Source organism: Gavialis gangeticus, unplaced genomic scaffold (assembly GCF_001723915.1).
Source record: "Gavialis gangeticus isolate Ggan-Ray unplaced genomic scaffold, GavGan_comp1, whole genome shotgun sequence".
In the NCBI taxonomy this organism is placed as follows: Eukaryota; Metazoa; Chordata; order Crocodylia; family Gavialidae; genus Gavialis; species Gavialis gangeticus.
The window spans coordinates 4,302,441-4,312,972 of NW_017729026.1; the positions used below are offsets into that span (position 1 = coordinate 4,302,441).

The window sequence follows — 10,532 nt, forward strand, 5'->3', positions numbered from 1 at the left end:
CCCCCCCCCCCCACAGGATGATCAGCCCCTTGCCTGCCTTGTGCCTTTCTAAGCAGCCCAGACTGCGGCGGCGGCGGTGTCTCCTTCTGGCTGTCACTGCTGCTGGCCCCAGCCCCACAGTACTGGCAGGGACCTATGCGCACGGGCCAGACCCCAGACAATTTCTTTTGCACACTCCCTCAAGAGTCGAAGTGTAATTCAAACCCTGCTTATAAGTGTTCATACAGCTCAGGTTTGAATGGCAGCCAGGTCTTTCTAGCTAGGGACAGACATTACACACAAACCAGTTTAAGTGATGAGAAACTGATTTAAACCTGTAACAGAAGATAAGCTCAGTGCACATAAACCAGTTTCAAAATGGCTGAAACTGGTTTAAGATAAACCTGGTTGAATTTAATATCATACTTTACTGATCTGGGTCAAACCGGTTTATGCAATGTCTGTCCCAGACCCCTTTCCGGTTTCAGTTAAACCAGAGTCCCCCAGCATCCCAGATGCTTTGCAGCCCTGGGCTGGGCTGTCTGCTCCAGAGAACAGGGCTGGTCCTGCCCCTCTGTTCCCTAGCCAGAGCTCCAGCAGATCCTGCAGGAAGTGGCACCTGGCTTCTTCCTGCCCCCCCAACCTTGCCACTTCCCCCTCCCCTGCCTCCCTCCTTCCTATCTCTCACAGCATGGACCCCAGCTACATGGACCCTAGCCAGTATGTGAGATATTAGCTAATGCTGAGAGGTGTCTGTGTGTGTGTCTCTTTCCAATTTCACTGTGACAAGACCAAAGGCAGACAGGAAGGTGTCTGCTTAGGGCTTTTTGGAGCTAATCAACAGGTCAACTGGTAATGTCCCTCCATTCCTTCCTTGGAAAAAGCTGTTTAAGAAAAGCTTAAACTAATGGGAGAGGCTTTTGTTTTGTTAATGGGCTGATGAACACTGTGTTATCAGCCCCCTGCTGGCTCTTTCACCTGCCAGGTTTGCAGACAGAATGAAGAAGCAGGGAGAGGGAGACTGTATCATCAACAGATTCATGCACTACACACCCACCCTTTGCCTCAGAGTGCTAGCCAGGGGCTGTGGTCTGGCAACACTCCCACCCCTTGAGCAGCAAGAATGCCTGGGCCAGTGCAAGCCAGGGTGGGGGTTCAAACCCAACCCTAATCAGAGCATCCTGCCGGGGCCTGACCAGGCCCCACCTCAGCTCAGGACTGTGGAAGGAAAAGGAGGGCTGCTCTAGTTCCCCATGGCTTTAAGCCTGAGCCACTGCAGGCACGTGCCTGCATTTCCTCAGTCCAGAGGGAATGTCTGTGCAGTTGAAAACAGATTCAACCTAGCCAGGTTAGACTAACCTGCAAAGATTGAATCAATTCAGGCTCAGGCTTTTTTGAATGTCTGTTTCTAGCTGCTAAGATAGTTTGGGGTGGCACATCAAAGAATGGGAAGACCCTTTTTTAAATAAAACATTTACAGACTATACATTTAATAATCAAACACACAGGACTGACTCATTCAATAACTGAAGTATTATACAGCAAAGGCCCAGAAGGAACTGGTCTGTAGTCTAGCCAGCCACAGTATAGTTTCTACTTTGTGGTTTCTTGTAATAAAAATGGGTGTAACACTTTTCCATGCCTCTAGTCAGTAAAATTGTGTGGTTTAAATGCAGTTTCAGTCTAAAATCCCAAGCTGTGATTTTAAGCCATTCTTCAGTTGACTTAAAATGGGGCACAGTAACTTTAGAAGTCTTGGGTAAGTTTGTCTTGTGCATCCCAGCTTCCTGTAATTTAGTATACAAAAGAAGTATTTTGTTATACACAAAACTGTCTGCCTACCCACTTGTCCCCAGGGGGATGACTCACCCTCCAAGAGCTTGATCCTGAAGTAGGCAATAAGCAGGAGGAGAAGCAAAGTCACTGGCAGGAATATCCCAGTAAAGAGAACCCAGCCCGGTAGCTCCTTTACAAATATGAACAGTGGGCTGTCCATGGTGGTCTTGTCTCACCACCTTGCTGGAGAAGTTTCTCTAGCACTATGCTGCCTTGTTCTCCTCTGTTTTGCTCTACTTCCACTCTGCCCTTTGCTCAGTCCATTATCACTTTTTCTGAACTTTGCTTTGTTTGTACAGGCCTGTGATTTCTAATGGAGTTGTAGCTGGGTTATATGGTTACTCAGCCACAGAGTTTAAAAGGGCATACTGGCGTGCTCTGTGACTGTGGAATGTCTGGTTATGCTTTTTCTTTCCTTGCATTTTAGCAGTTTTTTAGTCCATGGGTGTTTTTAAGCACTGAGTATTTTTCCTCTCCTGGTATTACAATATTATCATTTGGCTTACAGAACAGCTGAAAGCCTTGATCAAAATCAGCTGTGCCTACAATGTGCACTCTACCCACTCTCTCGAGATGAGGGCCTCTGCTTTGATGAACTTGAAGAACAGAGTCTAAATAGATAAGATAGATAAAAGGTTGAGAGAGGAAATAATACCGTTCCCTCTTTACTCACAGGCAGTTGAAGCAGGGAGAGATACAGGGGATTTTTCACAGGGCTTATCAATCACAGCAGAGTCCAGACTTGCCAAAGAGCTCAGCTCTCATTTGAGGACTCAAAAATGGTTAGATTTCAAGTGCTCAATGCTCAGGGTGCTTAGCTTTGTTAAAATTTTGGAAGAGGGCCCCTAAAAAGCCTATAGAATAGCTGGGACTAGGCCAGTGCTAAAAGCAGATAACCTGCAAAGTTGGGCCCTTACTATCCTGGGGCTTCAGAGGCCAGGTGGGACAGCTTCAAATGGAGGAACCCTAGGTTCCTCTCTTACAGGTGCACTTTGACTCGGGGTGCAGCAGCATGATCTGTGCACCTGGGGAATCTCCTGCCAGGGCATTCCTGTGATACACATCTACAACAGGGGGACTCAGTATTCTCTCATTTGCAAAGACGTGCCCCGAGTTGGGGCACAGCAGCATGATGAACACCCAGGGAATCCCCTGATGGAGGAAATCCTGGGATGCATCTCTGTAAATGGGTCAACCCAGACAGGCAATCCTGGGGCTTCAAGGGCCCAATTCTGCACACCCCAGGAATGGAAATTTTGTGTTGCCATAAAAAATGTTTATGGCTGTCAGGGAGGGTATTAAATAGGGGATAGATCACTCTAGAGATACCCAGTTGGATGCATCTACTTCTGCCATTGTCAGAGACAGGGTACTGGGCTAGAGAGATCATTGGTCTGACTCAAAATGACATTTCTTCTGTTCTTAAGGGTAATATCTGTTTAGAGCCTTAGACACTGCCCCAAAGTTGCCACTTTTTGACTGGCTTTTTGACACTGCCCGTTCACTAGGACAGGGGTCAGCAGCCTATGGCCCATGAGCCAGATCCAGTCTACACAGAGTTGGATCTGGCCCAGGGCATCAAGTGCCATTCAGCTGTGCTGAGCCACCGAATCCCTGCACAGCACTTCCTCCATAGCTGTCCCTGTTGCTCTCTTGTGCCTGCACTTACCCTTACTGCAGGGGGGCTGGGTATCTGCAGTGATGGTAAGCACAAGCTTTTTGAGCTCCCGGGGGGTAGAGATCTGTGATCGATGACAGGAAACCAGGTCACAAGCTCCAGCCCATAGTACCAAAACGTTGCCAACACCTGAGTAGGATGTGGGGTTAGGGATACAGTTCAACTCTTTCATATGCCACAAACAATTATTTGATAGTTAGTAATTTTAATCTCTGTCTGCACTAAATTAGAACCATGAAAAGCTCCCTTACCTGGGTCAATCGGTCATTTTAGAAGATGAAGATTTTTAGAATATGAGATTTTTGTGTCTTGGGGTAAATCAGAATATCAGTGTGGGCAGGTAGCTTAATCCTGTTTCACAGATTAATAGAATCTGAGGGTAGATGGAAGGTGGTATTATAAAAGTCTAATCTGCCTTCCAGCCACACAGGCCAAAGAACCTCACTTAATGATTGCTATATCAAGCCCACAGCACACCATGTGGATCAAGAATCCAGAACTGACTTCCACTGATGGAAGATCCGCTACACTTGTAGGGTATTTGTTCCAGTAGATAACTATGCCATTGCTATTGAGAAATAAAGTGCATTTTTTAGTCTGAGTTGTTTTAGCTTCAGCTTCCAAATACTGGATTTCCCTGTGCCATACTCTGCTAGACTTCTAATAAAAAGTATTAATTAAAAACCATAGATTCACGGAGTCATAGAGAAGTAGGGCTGGAAGGGAGCTGTAGTCCAGCCCCCTGCCTGAGGCAGGATCATCCCTATCCAAACCATTCTATCCAAATCTATAAACTAAGCCAGGGGGCTTCACGTACCCCTGGGGGTACTTGGCATGGCCTCAGGGGGTACTTGGCAGCAGGCACCACCACCAGCATTTCTGCCACTGCCGCACTGCAGCCACTCCCACTGCTGCTGTGCCACCAGCACTTCTGCCACCACAGGGACACTCACCAATTCTCCACTGGGGGACCCCGCCCCCGCTTGTTGACTGGCTGCTGGGTGATCTTCCCCTCTACCCCTGCTTGTCTGACTGCCGTGGGACTCCTGCCTTCTCGTCCGGCTGCCGGGAGTACACTGACTCAAAAAGGGTGAAAACCCCTGAACTAAGCTACCATCAATCCTGACACAACACAGGGCATAAAAAATACATTCAAGGTGGTGGTGGTATTACTATTAAAGCTGCATTTGCTATAAAAAGTTTCCTTCCCATGTAGACCATAATTTAATTTCTTAAATGTCTTGGAATAAACAAAATATTGAGCTTGTTTTAGTCTCCTGCTATAAGACCAGATGTGTTCCAGGCCTCAAATAATTTCTGGGCTCTCTTCTGAATGTTTGTCACTATTCTTTTTAAAACATGAATGCTAGAACTAGAATTTCTTAACAACTAGTACATTCTATTTGAATGAGGCACAGACCTTGACAGAATTCTCAATAGGACAAAATTACAGAACAAGCCAGGGGACTATTACATGTTAATTTTAATGGCATTTTTTTGTAATCAAGTTGATTAGACACTCCCAGAGGTCTATAACAGATTCCTGTACAAGTCCAGGAGAGAATAATGTCTTAGTTAGATATTTTTGCAAACTTTTACAAAATTTACTACTTAATAGCATTTCATTTTCCTGACTTTGATGGTTTAGGTGACAATATTAAATTATAATTGATACTAATTGGGAGACAGGATGTTCAAAAGCAGTCATTGGCAAAACCATTGGGTGAGACTACCAAAAAATGTAATAAGAACAGGGTTGGGTGAGTGGTAAGTTCTGAAGAATCTTGCCCTTAAATAAATTGTACTATTACTATAGGCCCTCTCTACATCTTACATTTGTGTCACAATTAAAGTATTAATTGTGGCATAAATAGCAAGGGTGCTACATGTGCACTCAATTTAAGGCATTATAAAATGGGAAACAAGCCATAAAATAGTCCACATATAATATAGAACATTTTTATGGCTGGTTTTGATGGTGCCTTAAAATTAACAGATGGCCAGATTGTCAGTTCTTGGGCCCAGACTGCACCAGGGTCTGGAATGGCCCCGGGACTGACAATCAGCTTATTGTTGAGCCCAGCCAGAGGCTGAGGATGGGGAGAAGCCAAAGGCCATCCTCTTCCCTTCCACAAACATAGGATTGTCTGGGCTAGGGCCAACAATTAGCTAATTATCTGTCCTGAAATCCCTGGCTGAACCAGACCTGGGATGTTCATGTTTGGGGCTGACAATCAGCTGATCACTGGTGGTAGTGGTGAACGCTAATGGTTGAGGATTATCACTCCCATGGGTCAAGCAAAGGGTTGTAAATGAGTTTGTTGATGACTAAGAAGGCCAATCCTAGAGCTGCAGACCGTCTGGCAGATGCCACAGGTGGTGGTTAAAGGGAGGATTAAACCACCGGGATCCATGACTAGTGACTCCCAGGGATCATTTTGTCTGTGCTCATCACCACTTGTCCATCATAGAATGTTAGGGTTCAAAGGACCTTAGGAGGGTATCTAGTCCAACCCCCTGCTCAAAGCAGGACCATCCCTAACTAGATCATTCCAGCCAGGGCTTTGTCAAGCTAGGCCTTAAAAACCTCCAAGGATAGAGAGTCCGCCACCTTTCTAGGTAGCCCTCCTAGTGATAAAATTCTTCCTCATACCTAACCTAAACCTTCCTTGCTGCAACTTGAGACCGTTGTTCTGCCATCTGCCGCCACTGAGAAGAGTCTAGCTCCATCCTCTTTAGAACCACTCTTCTGGTAGTTAAAGGCCGCTATCAAATCTCCCCTCAGTCTTCTCTTCTGTGACTAAATAAGCCAGTTCCCTCCACCTCTCCTCAGAAGTCATGTTCATCAGCCCCCTCACCATCTTTGTTGTCCTCTGCTGGACTCCCTCCAACTTGTCCACATTCTTTCTGTAGTGGGGGGCCCAAAAATGGACACAGTACTCCAGATGTGGCCTCACCAGTGCAGGATAGAGGGGAATAATTACTTCCCTCGCTATGCTGGCAACGCCGCTACTAATGCAGTCCAGGATGCTGTTGGTCTTCTTGGCAACAAGAGTACACTATTGACTCATATCCATCTTACTGTCCACTGTAACCCCCAGGTCCTTTTCTGCAGAACTGCTGCTTAGCTTATTGGTCCCAAACCTGTAGTAGTGGTTGCATCCTAAGTGCAAGGCTTTGCACTTGTTGAACCTCATGAGATTTCTTTTGGCCCAATCTTCCAACTTGTCTAGGTTGCTCTGAATCCTAGCCCTACCCTCCAGCATATCTACTACTCCCTTCCCCCCTCCCTTCAGCTTGGTGTCATCCATGAACTTGCTGAATGTGAAATTTATCCCATCTTCATTAATGAAGATATTGAACAAAACAGGCCCCAAGACCAACCCCTGGGGGACTGTACTTGATACTGCATTGCTGTAGGACTTTGTAGAAATCATGGGTATTGATACTGGTTATTGTAGTAGATGTTGGACTAGTGGGAAAAGCCTGCATGTGACTTGTTCTACATGAGGAGGCTGTTGTGCTTCAGCAACCACATGGATCTTGGTGGAGGAGAAAACTGTGTCCAGTGGCAAACAGATTCAAGACAACTGGGGTAACACTTCCACTGCAGCCTTCTTCCACCTTCACAGCCATTGAGAAGTACAACTTCTGTGTCTGCCTGCTCCACTGTTGAGGTCTTTGTGTTGTTGGACTGCTCTTTGTCTGATACCTCACCTTTGACCTTACTGTTAAGGGTGACCATACCAGGAGTACAAGACTTCTGATGGTGTTGCTCTTAGGGACATCAATACAAGCAGGCCTCTCTACCTCATCAAGGTGGCAGTCCAGCTGATTGCTAGGCCCACATGTGGGACTGTACCGTCCAGCTGTCAACTTGGCAGTATAGGGGCAGCTCATGATTATTATTGTTATCTTGGACTGCTCCTGTACTGACAAACAGTAATGGTGCAATTGGGATCATCCCCAATCCCAAATTGTGCCTCCTGCCATGCACACGTGGCATACCAGGAGGCACAATTGTTGGGATCAGGAATCAGATCCCATCATGTCATTAAAGGAACATGCGTCAGGGGTCATAGTATCATAATTTATTGTAGTGTAAAGGTAGGGGTAGGTTTTGCTGTCTGAAATTAATGGGATTCAGGTATGTGCATCCAAGGACAAAACAGTCATTTAGGTATTTTGGTTTCTTCTTCTTCATGCATTTGAGATATATTAACCCACTGTTGAAAAATGAGAACTGAAGAAGAAGATTAAGTATATCATTACCACCCTTGTCAGACTTGATCATTTTAGGGATAGACAAATGATGGATTACAGGACAGACAGTTGTTGACTGGTTGGCTTCTCACTGGAAAGGAATTTTCCATCTTTCACACTTGAATTTTCTGTTTGCCAATGAACATGACATCTCTAATCAGAGTTTGTAAGTACCGATATGGGAACCAAACTGTGTAAGATGGTTTCTTTAGCAGACAAAAAGGAAATCAGATCAGATGTTAGGGAGTTGAAGCTAGGCAAATCCAGGTTAGTAATACAAGGCAAAAAGTATTCTCAGTAAGAATAAGTAACCATTGGAGCAACCTGCCAAAGACAACCATGTCACTGGTAATTTTTAGATCAAGGTATGCCCTATTACAAAGGAGAATTAATTCAGGGAAGTCCATTGGTCTGTGTTATAAAGAAAGTCAAACTAAGTTACCACCATTGTACCCTTTCTGCCCTTGTAATCTGTGAAAAAACAACTCGATGTCAGTAATTATCCTATCAACTGTCTCCTCAACAAAAAGAAACTAGCCATGCCTGGGACCCTACTCCAAGTATCGTACTCATGAAAGATCAGCTTATCAAGATAGAATTCCTCTTTACTGTATAGGTGACAGGACATTTTGCTTTTACAGACCTCTTTTATAGTACTCACACATGCGTCATCTAAATCTAAAATGTCACACGTATTATATTCAGGTTTAAAATGTGAAATGGCAATGAAGGTCTTGTTTTTTCTTTCTGTTGCCATTTTGATTACACTCCACTTTGCATGTTTTCTGTTTTCCTGAGCAGGAATTCATCAGAGTCAGAAGAAAATTACAAAATTTGGACCAGATGCACAACAGATTAATTGAGACATCTGGTTTATAGAACATAGTAATATCTTCAATTCCTTTGACTGTGAAGAGTCTGAATCAAGAGGTCTTTTGTTTGCTACCAAACAGTGCTGCTACTACTGATATTAATGGTGCAACTTTGAAAGAGGCAGGGAACAGAGCTGGTCAAAACTCAGAACTTTCGATCTGTAGACAATTCTAATATTTCACATTTATTTTTGACCCAAAACAAAAAGTTGAAACTTCACAAGAAATGTATATTTTCCAGAAATATCACAACTTAAGTGCTCCATTACAATAAGGTCAAAATTCTTCATTTCAAGATTTATCACTTTGGCCATTTTTATAAATTATAAGTGCAAATATATTTTTATTTGCTATATCCTACATATTGCTAGAGCAAAATTATTTCCCCCACAGAATATGTTAATGAGAATAGTAGTTGAAATGAGGCTCTTTGGTCTTGTTGAAACAAAGTGCCTTGAGGAGTTCTCATTAAAATTTTGATTAAATCAATGAACGTCTTGTAAAACCTTGACTTTTATCAAATAACTATTATCAAAACTATTTCCTCTGACATCTTTTGACCAGCTCTAATTGGGAAATATGCAGAGTAACAGAAAAACTGTTAGAGTAAGGATTTTGGTTAAGGAGGATTGGTCTGCTGAAACTCAGCTAGAGTAAGCAAGAAAACAGTTGTTCCAGGTGTCTGAGAGCCATTTGGGTAGTAATCAAAATAAAACACTTCTTTTAGGGCATTAGGTCAAAGCATGCGTCAGCCAGGTGATACCTGGATAAACAACCAATGTGCTTTTTCTTAGGGAAAATTCTGTAGTCCGTCTCCTATGAAGTTGAAACTAGGCTATTTTGATTTTGGCTACTTTAAAAAAACCCATTTTACTTTATTATGATGCAAAGGGGAGGCTGGCTCAGAGTTTGGAAGTGATAAAGTTCTGTCAGCAGGATGTCACTGGTTCAAATTTGGTAGGGGTTGCATCATGGCTGAAATTAATAATCCTCTCTCAGTTTCCAAGGGGAGTGGTGTTGTGAATGTGATGGTCTTGTTCTCAGCCTAGCAAACAAATAGCCACATAAAAGCTGGCCTTAATAGAGTATGGAAGACAGATGGCAAACTGAACTTTCATTTCCTACCAACATGGTGGGAAACCTCGGTCCTGTTGAAATGAATGGGAAAAAATGGAACAGATATAATTTGTGATCCTCATCTGAATTATTTTGATAATATAGTGTTGAGAAGGTGGGTCTGTCATTGCTGATGGAGCTTTCTACAGGACTTTAATAATCTTGTTTCCCATATTGATTGGTTTTAAGGCCAGGAAGGACCATTTAATCCTCCAGTTTGACCTGCATATCATAGACCAGTGGGGGACAACCATTTTGGCAGGTATGCCACTACTTAGTCCCACACCCTCTTCAAGTGACATCCTAATACCCTTCCTTTGGCTGATTTACTGCTCTGCTTTCTGCTTCCTGCCCTATTTACTTCTATGCTGCCTCTCCCCTCCTTGGTCTGACGTGTCACACACAGAGGCTGCCTGTGCCACTTGTGGCATGTATGCAGCAGATTAGACACCCCTGTCATAGATCATTATGTTTCAAACTGTTACCCTGGCAGAGAGCCCAGTAATTTGTGTTTCCTTAAAGCCTTTATTCCAAAAAGGCCCTAGTGTTAATCTGAAGACATCAGAGATGGAAAATCCATTACTATCCATGGCAGATGGTTACACTATTTAAGTGTGTGTCTTTATTTCAAATTTGAATTTGTTTGGCTTCAGCTTTGGCTCTCATTATCCCATTCACCAGTAAATTAAAGAGCCATTTAGTACCTAGTATGTTCTCCTTGAGTAGGTACTTATATCATGTAATCAAATTACCTCCCATTCACCTTTTTTTTTTTTTTTTTTTTTTCA

At 43.7% G+C, this 10,532-nt stretch overlaps 1 long non-coding RNA gene across 1 annotated transcript in view; it reads right to left on the minus strand.

Annotated features, from left to right (window-relative positions):
* The window catches only part of LOC109299776, a 10,192-nt gene extending 8,133 nt beyond the window's left edge, over positions 1 to 2,059 (minus strand). The window contains exon 1 of the long non-coding RNA XR_002097994.1: positions 1,849 to 2,059. This is a non-coding gene — a long non-coding RNA (uncharacterized LOC109299776). The remainder of the gene's footprint in view (positions 1 to 1,848) is intronic.
* Between the last annotated feature and the right edge of the window lie 8,473 nt (positions 2,060 to 10,532).